The sequence below is a fragment of the Lynx canadensis genome, chromosome F1, assembly GCF_007474595.2.
Source record: "Lynx canadensis isolate LIC74 chromosome F1, mLynCan4.pri.v2, whole genome shotgun sequence".
NCBI classification, from domain to species: domain Eukaryota; kingdom Metazoa; phylum Chordata; class Mammalia; order Carnivora; family Felidae; genus Lynx; species Lynx canadensis.
The window spans coordinates 31683968-31698079 of record NC_044319.2 but is presented as its reverse complement, the minus strand read 5'-3'; the positions used below and the strand labels follow the sequence as shown (position 1 = coordinate 31698079).

Genomic DNA, 14112 nt, shown 5'->3' with positions numbered 1-14112 from the left:
GGTTAGGCTAAAAGATTGTGATTTATGTCTTGTTAACAGATGATTGCATTCTCTGGTTGCATTGCCTCCTATGAGAGACTCTGAAGCAGAGAATTCAGCCAAGCTGTGCCCTAATTTCTTACAACAGAAACTGAATTCGTATTGTTTGGAGCTGCTAGGTTTGGGGGCAATACTTGTTATGCAGCAATAGAAAACTAATGAAATAGATGACTATCTCCCATCTTAACAAAAGAAAATTGGAATGACTAATGTCAAAGATTTCAAAGCAAAGAATATTATCAAGGATGGTCATTTAATAATGAAAAGGTGCCCATTCATCAGAGGATCCCTCTTAGAGCTGCAAGAAGAAATAAGCAAATCCTCATTAAAGTCCATGATTTCAATAACCATCTCTCATAAATTGACAACATGAAAACCAAAAATGAGTAAGAATATAGAAGACTTGAACAACACTATCAACATCTTTACCTTTAATTGAAATTCATAGGTCATTCTACCCAGCAACAGAATAAACATGAAATATTTCCAAGATAGACCATGCTCTGTGCCATGAACAAGTGTTAATAAGTGGACAAGGATTCAGATCATCCAGAGAATGTCCTCTAAGTACAATGGGATTATAAATAAGCAACAGAGGGGGCCTGGGTGGCTCAGTCCATTAAGCCTCTGACTCGGTTTCAGTTCAGGTCATGATCTCATGGTTTATGAGTTCAAGCCCCTCATCAGGCTCTGCGCTGACAGTGTGGAGCCTGCTTGGGATTCTCCCTCTCCATCTCTCTCTGCCCTTACCTCACTCACACTCTGTCTCTCTTTCTCAAAATAAATAAGTAAACTTTTAAAAACATTCTTTAAAAAAGCAACAAATCTCTGAAATTCCCAAATGTCTGGAAATGAAACACATTTCTAAATATGCTATGGGTCAGAAAATAAACTACAAGAGAAATTAGAAAATATCTTGAACCGAAAATAAGTAAAAACATAGTATCTAAAAATCTTTTGGATGCAACAAAGCTGTGCCTAGGAGAAAATTTATATCTTTAAGTATTTATTTTACATAGGAAGAAAGAATAAGTCATCTAAGCTTTCTTCTACCTTGAAAGCTCGGGGGGAAAAGCAGTAAACTCAACTGAAATAGAAAAGAGTAAACAGATGGTTGAAATAAATGAAATAATAATAGAGAAAAATCTCTGAAACCAGTAGTTCTCAAAAAGATCAACAAAATACATTAGATCAAGAATAAAAAGTGCACAAATTACCAAAATCTAAACTGGAAGAGGGGTCATCATTGTATAACCTACAGAAACTAAAAGAACTAGTAAAGGGATATTATGACCACTTTATGCCAACAAATTTGGAAAGGTTAATGAAATGGACACATTCTTACCAGAACTGTCTCAGAAGATAGAGAAAATCTGAATTAAGTAAAGAAACTGAATTTGTAACTTAAAAATCTTCACACATAGAGAAGTCTTGTCCCAGATGGCTTTACTGATGAATTCTATAAAATCCTTAAAGACATAATATCAAACCCACACAAACTCAGAAAATACAGGGCTCATTCTATAAGAGCATTATTATTCTGATTCAAAGCCAAATGAAGATAAGAAAACTTCAGACTAATATCTCTAGTGAACAGAGATGCAAAAATCCTTAGGAAAATATTAAATAAAATCACCAGTATCCTAAAAGAATTTCATGACATAACCCATTCCTGTGTATCCCAGGAATGCAAATCTCATTTAACAGTCAGAAATCAATTAATGTAATGGGGTTTTCAACCTCAGTACTATTGACATTTGGGGCTAGATAATTCTTTGTTATGCACTGTAGGATGTATAGCAGAATTCTCAGCCTCTATCCAGCAGGTGTCGGTAGCACCAGCCCCCTCCACAGTTCGACAATCATAAATGTCTCCAGCCATTACCCAATGTCCCCCAGAGAGCAAAATCACCCTCTGCTGAAAATCACTGTAGTATATCATATTAACAAAGGGAAAAAAAAAAAACCATTGGATCATGTCAGTAGACACAAAAAGACATTTGACAAAACCCTACACCCATTCATGATAAGAACTTTCAGAAAACTAGTAATACAAGAGAACTTCCTCAACCTGATAAAGAGCACCCATCCACAAAAAGCCTATAAGTAACATCACACTTAACTGAAGGCTTTTCCTTGGATTGAAACCAAGGGAAGGATGTCTGTTCTCACCACTTCTACTCAACATTTTACTGGAGCTTCTAGCAATGCAAAAAGGTGAGAAAAATAAAGGCATACGGATTGGAAGAACAAAAATTTATTTTAAAAAATTGTCTATTTGTGGACGATGGCATGTAAAAAATAAATCTCCAAAAACCTACTAGAATAATAAATGAGTTTAAGAAGATCATGGGATACAAGTTCGATATAAAATCAATTACATATATATTAGCAATGAATTATCTAAAAATAGAATTAAGAAAGCAATTTTGTTGACAATAGTGTCAAAAAGTAAAATAGGAATAAATTTAATAAAGACGTGAAGACCTATTCATTGAAATCTATAAAATATTGCTGAGGCAAATTAAAGAAGACCTAAATAAATTGAGAGATACACCATGTTTATGGATTGGAAGTCTTAATATTGTTAAGATGGTAATTCTCCTCAAATTCATAGATTCAACCCAATCTCTATTGAAATCTTAGCAGGTTTGTTTTGTACAAATCGTCAGATTATTTCCAAAATTTACATGGTGATGTAAAGGCTCTAGACCAGGGGTCAGCAAACTTTTTCTATAAATGGCCAGACAGTAACTATTTTAGGCTTTGCAGTCCACACCTATTGCATGCAACTACTCATCTCTACCCATGTAGTTCAAAACTAGCTATAGGAAATATATAAATCAGGGGTGCCTGGGTGGCTCAGTTGGTTAAGCATGTGACTTTGGCTCAGGTCATGATCTTGTGGTCTGTGGGTTCAAGCCCCATGTCAGGCTCTGTGCTGACAGCTCAGAGCCTGGAGCTTGCTTCGGATTCTGTGTTCCCGCCTCTCTCTGACCCTTCCCAGCTCAAGCTCTGTCTCTCTCTTAAAAATAAAAAAAAATAATAATAAGAAGAAAACATTTTTAAAGAAAATATATAGATCAACAGACATGGCTATTTATCAACAAAACTTTATTTATACAAACAAATGCCAACCTGAAACTTAGATTAACCAAAACAATTTTGAAAAAGAAGAACAAAACTGGGGACTTACACTAACTGATTACTTGTTATAAAGCTGCAGTAATAGAGACACTGTGATATTGGTGTAAAGATGGACATATAGATCAATGGAACAGAATAGAGTCCAGAAGTACACTCACGCATATATGGTTAATTGATTTTCAGTGAAGGTGCCAGAGTAATTCAATGGCAGAAAGGATAAGATGTCTGTATGCCAAAAAGAATCCCGCCCCCAAAACAAAAAACCTTGATCCTTACTTCACACGGTGCACAAAAAAATTAACTTGAAATGGATCATAGGCCTAGATGTAAGAACTGAAACTATAAACTCCTGGAATAAAATACATTATCAAAAGAATGATCCATAAAAGAAAAAATTAATGATAAATTGGATTTCTTCAAAATTTAATAACATCTTTTCAAAAAGATACAACTAAGAGAATAAAAAGGCAGGGAGAAAATATTTATAAAACATGTATCTGATAAAAGATTTGTATCCAGAACGTATAATGAACTCTTAAGAACCCAATAATAAGAACTCTTACAACAATAAGAAGACAAGAACAACAAAAATCAATTCAAATGGGCGGAAAATTTGGATAGACATTTGGATAGAGAAGTTATGCAAATAACAAATGAGTCCATGGAAAGATGTCACACCATTAGTCATAAAGGAAATGCAAAGTAAAGCCACAATAAGGTACCTAGAATACCCACTAGAATGGCTAATATTAAAAAGATTGACAATATGTACTAACCATTGCCAGGTTTGCAGAGAAGCCGAAAGTTTCTCATATGGCTGGTAGAAATGCAGTATGATGTGGTGATACAACCCCTTTGGAAAGCTGGCAATTTCTAACAGATTAAAGGTACACATACAGGGGCACATGGGTGGCTCAGTCGGTTAAGCGTCCGACTTCGGTTCAGGTCATGATCTCACTGTTCGTGGGTTCAAGCCCTGCGTTGGGCTCTGTGCTGACAGCTCAGAGCCCTGGAGCCTGCTTCAGATTCTGTGTCCCCCTCTCTCACTGTTCCTCCCCCACTCGTGCTCTGTCTCTCACTCTCTCAAAAATAAACGTTAAAAAAAATTAAAAGAGAAATAAATAAAGGTACACATACAATACAACCCAGTAATTTTACTCCTCAGTATCTACCTAAAGAGAAATGAAAATGTATGTGCATACAAAAACTTGTGCTTAAATGTTCATGGCAGCGCTATTCATATCCCAATACCGAACATAATCCAAATGCCCATCAGATGGTGAAGAGATAAAGAAAATGTGGTGTATCCATACAATGGCATACTAAACAGCAACGAAAAGGGAGAAACTATTGGTATATGCAACAAACTAGATGAATCTCAAAACCATTATGCCAGTTGACACAAAATACTGTGTAGTTATTTAAATAAATTTTCCAGAAACTGCAAAATTATAGAAACAGAAAGCAGATCCCCTCTTGCCTGAGTCCAGGGCTGGGAGTAGGGATGGAACACAAAAGGACACATAGGGTGATGGGTTGGTTCTAAAATTTTATGGTTGCATAACTGTATGCATTTACTAAAATTCATTGATTGGGTGGATTTTGTGGTATTGAAAGTATGACAGTAAATTTGTTTAAAAAGGGGGGGGGGAAATGTAACCAAAGTGTGTGCAGTGGATGCAGCAGCCCCAGAATGGTGTACTGTAATGAGAGGCCCTTATTGTGACTGCTGAGGATCATATGGAACTTCTCAGGATAGAGAGGCAAGGTCATGGACTACAGAGGTGTTGTAAGAGTCAAAGGCATTTGAAATTTGTCAGTTTTCCCCATGTTAAACCCTTTCTGAGCATATACCTTTCTGTCTTAATGCTTCTGTCCTGTTTGTAAAACAGAGGATGTGGATAACCAGGGTTACAAGAGCATTGTTTAAAATCTCTCCATATAGAGTAGGCGCCATTCTCCAAAAAAAAAAAAAAAAAAAAGAGAGAGAGAAATATCAAATAATGAATGGTCTTCCTTGTTACCAACCTACTACAAGGTCTAACAAAACCAGATTGTGCCAATCAAACCCACAATCTTACTTCATGGTTCCTAAGGCTAAATAATAACCTTAATACACACACACACACACACACACACACACACACACACATATATATATTTAATACTTTACAGTGACTATGCAGAGTTAATATGTTAAAATGTTTTTCCAAGCACTGATAGGAATTGCATGTGTGAATCTTATTAAAGGAACTGTCAAAATGGACAGAATCCACATTTGGCCAAGCAAACAGTGAAGACAGCAGGCCTAATTTTAAAACAATAAAAATCTAATTGTTGCAACAAAAGAGCTGACAATTACACAATCAAACCACGAACAGAGAAGGGGAGGGAGGAATGTGTATATTGAGAGAGTGATCCTCTGGAACAAATACAGACTATATGGAGATCTATATCCCACCGAAACCTGCATACTAATTTATAGCAGCTTTATTCATAACTGCCAATTAATTCTACTTCATAATGGGAAACAACCAAGATGATCTTCATTAGGTGAATGGATAAGTAAATTCTGGTACTACCAGATAATGGATATACCTCTGGAAAAACAGTATCTGGAAAACAAGTCTTTTGTTTTGTTTTGTTTTTTTAAATTATATCCATCCTGGGAGAAGCTCCCTGTTCCCAGCACTTCCTGCCTCTCTTGTGGTGTTTGCTGGGCTCACTGACAGGCAGAACTGAGGTAAAGGTTATTTGATGAAAGCAAAGGGACCACATATCACTGGGTCAAGAATTTAAATTCAGAAAACCCACAGATATTCATTCATTTATTGCCTCGATGCAGGACCTACTTAGCGAGCAAGTGAGCGTTCTATGTGCTCAGTACCCTGAGGTTTTGCTTTTTGCCTGAGAGTGGTTTGCTGCTATATCACACTTTCCGCGTGTGGTTCCATTATGGGCAAAGAATTTCCATGGTAACTTACAATGGAAGTTAAAGATGCAATCTAGGTCTCAAGAAGAATTTTTTTCCTTTTTTCTCATCTCACTGATCTCTAGGTGTTGGAAGGTATGACCTTTTACTCTGCTCTAACTAACTGCTTGTATTGATCAGTCTTGTCACACAGGGGCAGCTTGAGGAAGGTAATACATCCATCTATTGTTCCAGTAGGTGGCGTCCTCCCCTCTCCATCAACACAATCTTTCCATTGACAACCAGGGCTACAATCACCTACCCTATTAATTTATCCAGCAAATTAAACAGCTGAAAGCCATGTCTTTCTGAAGTTTGGGTGTAAATTTAGAGTGTTTATATGAGATAGATAAAAAGTTTAGCTCTTTTATTCGGTGTAAAAAGTTGGTATATACCAATCTTGCCCTTATTTTTATTAGATGGATTTAGTTTGAAGACTGGATTCTGTTTGTAACATTGCAAATATTTTCAGAACATAAAATTGCTAACATTCATCTCCTTCTAAAAATTGTTCTGTTTGAATTTACATGCAGTGTAGTGGTTATGAGCCCTAGAACGAGACTTCCAACGTTAAAATCCCACCTTTCCCAAACTAAGAATTTTGCAATTGAGCAAATTATTCAAGACATGCGTTTTCTTATCTATAAAATAGGGCTGATGATTACATGGGTTGATATCAACAAAGCACTGAGCACAGTACCTGGTGTATAATAAGACAATAAATGTTAGCTATAACCTGCAAGTATTTAATATTGGTTTTCTATGTACATTTACATTCTGTCCTTCCCCTCCATCCTCAAGATCCTTGAAGAAAGGGATCATATCTCTTCCATCAGACTGGTCTATTCCCAGGGTCTGTCTTCTCTATTCTCCCAGACACCCTGCCCAGGATTCTGTGATCAACATGGGGAGCTGGGAACATGACCTTTAGTTCTGACTAACAGTAACACCTATTGAAAATTCCTCTCTCTCAACTTCCTAGCCCTGAAGTCATGCAGCCCCAACTCCCCACAACTAAAGATTCTCTATCTGTCCCAGCATCTGATTTCATTGTATTTAAAGCTCAGATATGATTCTAGGGACAAATTGCCTGCTTTATTCAGTTGATAGGGAAGAAGAGGGGGGAGAAACCATGGAATCATAGTCAATGACAGTACAAGGAGCCCAGTGCGCACCTGCAAATGTTTCTAGCCAGTGAAAGGAGATATACCCTTACAAAACATATCAACAATGACTTGTAGATGCTGGTCAGGGTATGGGGGGGTGGTGGGTAATGAGTCAGGAAGTAGGCAACGATAAGAGAAGATGTATAAGGGAACAGGGAGAGACAGTAAGGTTCGTGGAGTGCCTACTCTGTGTCAGGAATATAGGAATGCTATCTCATTTATTTCACACAGGATTGTGAGGTGGGTCTAGAGTCCCAAAGCAATGCCCACTGGAGTGGTTAATCTGGCTCACCAACCCAAAAGTTGGAATCTGGATTTCTGGCTCTTGTTGAAAAATGGAGACCACGGGAGGACAGGATGGCATGGAACCTGAGCCTGAGCCGGAGCCTGGCTGCTCCTCCAGATCCCACACAAGCTCTGTAGTGCACCAGTGTCCCTCCCCCTCCTCCATGACTGCAGCCTTGGGCTTCCTTCCTGTCTCTTTCTGCCTGGCTCCCATGCATCTCTGGGTTGTGCATTTTACTAATTCTCCCCTTTTACTGATGAGTAATCAAAGCTCAGGGCAATCAAGTACTTGCCCACGGTTGCCTAACTGAAAGTGAGGAAGCTAGAATTGGACTTCTGATCTATTTCATTCCAAAATCTCGCTCTTCATGCTCCATCAACCTCCACAGAGATTTATATAGCCTACAAATACCATTCAGAACATACGCTCCTGGAGAGAAGTATTCTAAGAAAGAGGCCTGTATCTAGGAGTCAGGAGAGCTGGATTTAAGTTGTAACTACAGCCCTTGCTGAGTGTCCACCTTCGGGCACCTCACTTCAGGTCACTTCTCTGGACCTCAGCTCATAGGTAAAATGAGGAGGAACAGGCCTACTTCACAAGGTTGTTTTGAAGATCCAAAGAGATGTCTGGGGAGCCCTTGGTCCAAGGTCAACCTCAACAATTCTAAAGGATTGCTAGACACGCAGCAAGGAGGAGGGCGGACAAATTTGTGCTACTGCTGAGGAAGATGGGGAAGGACTGGTTCCAACCAGACCTGAGACCTTGAGCTAAGGGAGTCAAAGCAGGAAAGGACTGGCTCAGCTTGGTTGTCCCAGGTTGAAGGGTAAGATGTGTACAGTTCAAAGGCACTTGAGGAAAATCTGAGATGCTTTTTATTTGTAGGTACTTGTGATTCCAGTGTGGTTAGGTTAGATTTCTAACTGCTCAGTAATTCTCCGCGTCCTACCCGACACCTTCCTGCCCGTCCGCCCTTCCCCTGGGGCCTGCGCCCCTCGCCAGGACTGCTTCGGGCCCCGCCCCAGGCCCCTCCCTTCCCGGGTCCCGGGCCCGCCCTCCTTCCTCCCCCGGTCTGGCTCCGCGAGCAGGGCTGGGGGGCTGAGAGCCTGGCCCCCGCCTCGTCGCCGGTCACTGCCTGGAGTAGCCGCGAGCCTGCGGACCAGCGCCGGCTGAGCACCCCCGCGCCGAGCCACACGTGAGTCCCGGCAGGTCGCCTCCGGGGCGGTGGCCGCGCCGCGGTGATAAGCCCCGAGGCTGTAGAGCTGGAGTGAGGGGACCGAGGAGCGTTCTTCGGCTCGTCCCGTTTGCTTTGAAACCGAAAGCGCCACAGCGGCAGGGGCCCCGCAACCACCTCCTGGCGCCTGGCGCTCGGCTGTGGGGGTCCCGGGCCTGGCCGCCCGCCGCGCTCGCGTCTAGCGCGTCCCGGACCAGCGCCGGGCGGCCGCGGGGTGGGGGTTGGGGGACCGGGGGAGCCTGCTGGGTTGGTGGCCGCTGCTGCGGGCGAGGGGGTGCAGTTGGGTGTTGAGGGTCAGAGCCAGGCTCCGCGGCTCCGAGCGGGTTTTCTTTGCAGGAGAAGGGTGTGTCGTGGACGGAGACCGGGGGTCTGGGCTGGGGAGCTGCTGCAGAGCGCGGCTGTGGCCTGGAAGGACCAGGTTCAGGTTGAGGGGTGATTTCCAGGCGTGCCCTGCACGCACGCACTGCAAACCCCAGGCTCTCCGTTCGCACCCTTCAGCGCCCCCTCCACTTCTGCAGGACTTCTCCACCCGGAGCCCTCTGGAATGAAACTTTAATATTGGAATGAATGGAAACCTCCACGAACTGTTCGATTGAGCGTGCTCATTTAGAAACACCACACAGCACACAACACAGCACACACACACACACACCCACCCACCCAAAGCCGAGCTCGGAGGGGTCTTGGAAGATACCAAGGTTCAGGGAGGTGAGTTGCCCTGGGACACCCAGAGGATTGGTGGAATCTGGGTTTTCCAGAACAGATCGCTTCCCCCTTGCCGCCGCTCTGCAGGGTTTTGGCAGTTCTGAAGATTTTCTGTGAATACCGGGGCCTCACTCTTGTCGCTGACTCCACTGGGCTGCTCTGCCCGCTGCCGACTTTCTCGGCTGGTTCTGCCCCCTCCTGCAGAGTTTCCATATTTGGCTATTTCAGATTTACTTTCTCGAACTCAGTTATCGCCCCCGTGGCTAGCAGGGCTGCTCTAGGCCAGCGGTGAGGTTGGGAAAAGGCTGCCCCTGCAACCCCACCCTCCACAGCCCTGGGCCGTGACCCGTGTCCCTAAGGACAGGCATCTAGTAACCAATTTAATTCAGTAAATATTTATTGGGCACAGGTGCTGTGTGACTAAGGCCAGTGGAATATGGTTTCTTCCTCTAGAGACGTTCACGGTTTAAAAGAGCTCTGGAAGACAAAATGCAAAGAAATGGAGGTGCTTCTGGGAATAGAACAGTTACGTGTGTGAGAGAGAATTTTAGGCCGGGAAAGGCTGGGTAGGGCCTCTCAAACCCAGGGTGCTGCTGCTGGCTGTCTGCCCTTGTCACATGGCCGATGAAAGGGAGTTAGTGCAGTTGATGGTCAGGTGAAAACTATTTGACCACTCCTCCCTGTGGTCTACTCTGATTTGCATAGTAAAGTCACTGCTGCAGGAAAGCTGGTTGTGAGATGGAAGCAGAAAATATCTAGCCCCTGTCGAGGCTTTCTTGTTTTCGTTACCATTCTGTTTTGAACTGTGTGGGATGGGTAGGCCCTCAGATCCTGGACACAAGCAGGAGAAAGTCACCTGTGTGAGCCCAGCTCTGGACGACCTGCTGGAGGGGCAATGATGGAGGAGGTGACTTTGTCAGGTCCTCTGGGCTGAGGTCCGTGGCCGTGAGGGTAGGATGGGCAGCGTTTCCATCTGTCAGCAAGCATCACCTGAGCACCCATTGGCTATGGGTGGCAGGGCAGTGGAAAGAGTACGGAAAGGAGAGGGAGGCCCCGTCCACTGAAGTACTAAGTCTGTAACTGGGATATTTCATTGGGGGCGATCTGCAGAGCGAGGGAGCTGGATGCCTCTGAGTCAGCCCCGTTAGGCTCGTCAGCTTTTAGACAATCAGACCTTCTGTGATTATCTCAGCTTCTCAGCAGAGGACCCTGAAGAAAAAATAATTCCATGTTTGTAAAGCTCTTTCCTTTTTAAAGCGTCTTCTCATTGCTGTTCTCATTTTGTTCTCCCTGATATTCTAGTGAGTCAGGCCAATGCAGTATTATTCTCCTCGTCTCCCAGATGGTGAGGGTGAAGTCCCGAGTGTAATAACCCTTTAGGTTCCACTGCTGGGCCGGGCCTGTGTCTCTAAGGTGCCTGGTTCCTCTGCTCCAGGCCCCCACCCTGGTTTCTCAGACAACTAAATCTACCCACCTCCTCCTCAGTCTGGACTCTGGTAACACATGTCTGGTGTGCTCCCAACCACACAGAGCAGAGTCCCCTGGAGGCTCTGCCTGGGGCGCCACATGGACAGACATCTGCTCTGTTAGCTCTACCCCAACTCAGTGAACTCGGGGCAAGACCTGTGTCTATTCTGGTTTGGGTCCTGGAATCTGACAGAGTAGGCCTAAACAAATGTCTGTGTCGAATTCATTTGAGATGTGTCTCCCTTGGGACTGATGGCTGGGGAACATGTGCTTGGTGGGGCTCTGGACAGAGAGGCTGAGCTGTCAGCAGGACTTGCTTAGACCCCAGGAATCAGAACAGCCCTGATTTGAAAATAGCGTTTCTGACCTGATTAACTTCTCATGGCCTCCCTGAGAGAAGGGAAAGGCAGGTTGCTGTTCCTTCCACTTCCCTGGTTGCAAGCTAGGGCACAGAAGTGACCGGAAAGATCTCACAGAATGTAGGGACCAGCCAGGACCCCAGCCCAAGTCTCCTGACTCTAATTCCTGTGCTCTGCTCCTGGTATTTTGGCTAGAGGAAGCCAGAATTCTGGGCAGGAGGAACGTGAGGGAACCAGAAAGGCATTCATCAAAGGCCACCTGACACCTTTGTCACTGATTGGGGGTCTTTAAGGGCTAATAGACCAAGGGTAGGGGGGAGCTGTGGCAGACCCAGTCTCAGAGGAGCTTTTTCTGTGCAGATGGTGGCTTTTACTGGGGCTACTCTGGGGCAGGAGTCATCACCCCAGCAGAGCGAGGTGGGCATCTGTGTGTGTGCTGAGGGTAGAGGGCACCAGGGCAGAAGCGATCTTCGGGGCTGGAGGGTTCCTGCCCCTGCTGAGGCCAGGGTTGGGCCCCACTGAGCTTGTTGCTTTGCCCAGAGGAAAGCTTTATTTGGAGGGTCAGACAGTAGTTGACCCACATGGCCCCTGGCAGGCCCTGTCTTGTGAGGAAGTGGACTGGAGGACCAGAGAGGAAATAAAAGTGAAAATACTCACCAGTCCTGACAGAAAAATTCAAAGTCAGCTTGAAGCGGCAGTGAGGAGTATATTCTGCGTATTGTTATCTGGAGGCAGGTGGTGACACATGATTAGATGGTGCCGTGGCCAGAACTGGGTACCTCTGCAGGTACCTGCAGGGTCTGTGGTCCCCGTGTTGAATGACAGAGCCCAGGGAGCGCCCCTTCCGGAGTGTGTGAACAGGGAAGGGGGACCCATTCACTTTCAGCAGCTGCCCATGCCTCATTGCTGGACATGCGCTCCACCAGCTTCTCTCCTCTCCAGTCCAGAACATCCCTGGGATTTCCCCCATGGTCTGTTTCCTCTCAGGGAAGAGGTACTCTCCTGACCCATGGGAGGGAGAGCACCTTCTCCACCTATGCCCCTGATGCAGCCCTCTTCTCCCTCTGACGGGCTCCATCCATCGTTCCCTTACCACTGACCTCTTCCTCTGCCCCACTAGCTCAGCCTCTGTTAAACAGGAACAGCCCATGTTTCTGCAACCCCTCTTCTCTCCCTTTCACTGAAAAGCTTCTGGAAAGAGCAGCCAGCACTTGCACTTATGTATTCCTCGCTCCGCGCTGTGCACCTGCCCTGCCGCTCAGATTGCCCGAAGGTTTCTGGGGCCTGGTAATCCTCAGTCGCCAGCCTGCTCTGCAGCTGTTGCCCATCTCCTTGGAGGGTGCCCCATTCTCCCCACTGACGTTCCCTTCATTGACCTTGAGCTTCTCATCCTCCTCCCTCCCTGCAAGTGCCCATATGAGGACCAGGCTGTGTCCTCAGGCTGGGCCTCTAACCCCTGTGCTCCTCTCCCTAGAGCCCTCCTGTCCTCCCATGGCTCAAACCAACACTCTTCAGGAAAGGCTCTGTCTCTCACCCAGCTCTGTTCCTGGCCAGTTTGATTTGTGACACACAGAATCTTCGCTGTGATGTTTCCGGAGCCCCTCAGACATGCATCCCAAGCCGTGCCTTCCTCTGAGTTCTCCCTCACCTGTGCAGACATCACTGTTCTCCCACAGTCACCTCTGGCCTGTCTCCCCTGGCCGGTTCTGGTCCCCAGGGCGGCACCCTGAGTTCACATCCATTCGACACATCCATTCGACCTCTTTCCTGTATTACCTTGATTGTGCATTCACTCACTTTCCTGCCTTTCCGTTTCCTCTCCTGCACTGCTGCAGAGGGGCCGCCTAAATGCATAGTGGAAATAGTGTGGACTTCAGAAGCTGTGTTCAAATCTGAATTTATGACTTGCTGGTTGTAGTTGCATGATCTGGGCAAGTTGCCCAACTTCCATGAGGCTCTGTTTCCAATGGTAAATAGAGATAGTAATGTCACCCACTTGGGGTTGCTGGAAGGATTAAATGAGCCAATATATACACAGAGCCTAGTGTCTGGCGGGTACTCAGTAAAGCTGTTTTTCTTCTATGTGTTTGATAGCAATAGGGAGTTGTGGGGTCTCTGGGGAGGTGGAAAATGTGTGTGGAGCCTAAAGGCATTCACATTAAATTAAAAACAGACAAACAAAAGAACTGCCAAGTTCCGAGGGAGCCCATCATTTAAACTAGCCTGTTGCTGACACTTGGCAATCTAGACTGAGCAGAGCTCAGCAGCCAGGTAGGTGGGCTGGGATGGGACTGGACATGGTGGGGATAAGCTGGGACAAGCCCTTGGCAGGCAGAAGGCAGAGAGGAGGGCAGGAGGCATAAGATAATGGAGGCCCAGGCCCAGGGAGAGGGTTTCAGGGGCAGGATTTCAGCCTTTAGAATAATGTGTGGGCACAGCAGCCGCCATCTTGGAGGGATAGTTGTGCTGGTAATAAGGTGACACAGGGTCCCGGCAGAAGAAATACAATGGATTTGGGAAGCAAAATACAGGCACTGGCTTGATCACCAGGAGCAGAGAAGTCCTTTAATGGGATCCAACTATGCAAGCAGAGCAAAATGTGGAGTGAGGTTGACTGGGTACAGAACTGCCAGCCAGAGCCTTTTCCACACTCCCTTACTAAGGAGGGTGGCTGGGAACAGCCAGGCTGTGTTCTGAGCCTTCCATTTGCATTTGTAGAGGGCCCTTGAGGCCAGAGGATG

At 45.2% G+C, this 14112-nt stretch overlaps 1 protein-coding gene across 2 annotated transcripts in view; it reads left to right on the top strand.

The window, feature by feature from the left end:
• Nucleotides 1-8672: 8672 nt before the first annotated feature.
• The window catches only part of TRAF5 (TNF receptor associated factor 5), a 51176-nt gene continuing 45736 nt past the window's right edge, over nucleotides 8673-14112 (top strand). For both annotated transcript variants that reach the window (XR_003965936.1, XM_030302624.1), the window contains exon 1: nucleotides 8673-8801. The gene's annotated coding sequence lies outside the window, so the exon portion shown is untranslated. The remainder of the gene's footprint in view (nucleotides 8802-14112) is intronic.